Genomic DNA, 1,366 nt, shown 5'->3' with positions numbered 1-1,366 from the left:
TGGCAGGGTGGTGCTGGGCACGGAAGGAGCCCCAATAAGCTAACCAGAGAGGACTTTGGGGCAAGGGGTGAAATCAAGCAGCCATGGTTTGTTGAGAACGAGGAGCATTTGGGGGGAGCTGAACTGATCACCCCCTCCTCCCTTGAAACCAAGGACTTGTACAACCATAGCAGTCTTCTCACCTTTAGCCCTGTTCCTTCTTCTGTCTTTAGTTTTATCAGAAACCAGGATCTGTGTTCAGAGCACCTTCAAATATAAAATGGAACAGAGGATAGGCCATGGTGGATAGGCCTTGGCCCTTCCTACAAATCTGCAAAAACGTATTTTATATTTTACCTTGGGTGTGCCTCAGCAGTTCTCACTGCAGGAGTAGTATCTCGCAGTTCAGAGAGGGTCTGGATCCTCAAGCTGAATTTAGGATTAAGGTGGGTCCCCTTCACTCCTTGAGGGTCTGTCCCTCCTACTCACAGTGACCAGCTTTACAGGCTTGGAGATTTGGAGCAGGTGCGGAATGCAGGCTGAACGGACTCGTGAATATGTCCATTTTGCAGCCACGGTAGGCTGGCTCCGTGCTGGGTCACCCTGCAGGGTCACAAGCAAGTCCCTGAACCAGGCCCTGGGTTATGCACAGGTATTCCCGTGTGCAAGGAACCCGGTATAACTGCGTACTCGTCGGGACATGGCAAGTCCCTTGTCAGACATACCCTCTCTGTACTGCCTCTGTGCAGGGGGCACAAGTGACTGTGCTCAATGCCCGAGCAGTTTAGCTTGATCCTGGGTAGTTTTGGGCTGCGGCCACTTCAGGTACGTTTTGATGCCCAGAGTAGTAGAAACCATGTGAGTTTCACAATGGGGGCGGGTTCATCCGGCTCCTGATTTGCCGGCTGCCGCGTTCTGCGCGTTCAGAGCGAATTTTCTTTGGCTCCGGGCTGTCCCTCGGAGGTGGGGATGCGACGGGGGCCCGAGGAGGTGGTCCCAGGGCCGGACGCGACCCGGGGCTGCTGCAGTCGGGGAAGGAGACCCGCCGCGGTTTAGGACGACCTCGACGCGACCCGGGACAGGAGGCAACTAACTCCGGGGAAGACGAGCGAGCCCCAGCCCAACTCTCGATTGCCGCAGGGCGGACGACGCGGTGCTCCCGCCGGCGGGCATGGGGACGCACCCCAGCGGGCGCTCGCTGCCTTGACCTCCCCATCCCCGCGCGGGGGAGGGGCCCGAGCGGCGCCGAGGCCGCCGAGCGCGGAAAGTGCGCGAAGCGGACGCCGCTGCGAGCCGCACACGTGACGGCGCCGCGCCGAGCCGAGCGGGACCCGGCGGCGGCGGCTGCGGCGGCGGCGGCGGCGGCGGGCGCAGCGGGGCGGCCCCG

This window comes from Mustela nigripes, chromosome 1 (assembly GCF_022355385.1).
Source record: "Mustela nigripes isolate SB6536 chromosome 1, MUSNIG.SB6536, whole genome shotgun sequence".
Lineage (NCBI taxonomy): Eukaryota > Metazoa > Chordata > Mammalia > Carnivora > Mustelidae > Mustela > Mustela nigripes.
Note: the sequence above shows the minus strand (reverse complement) of the source record.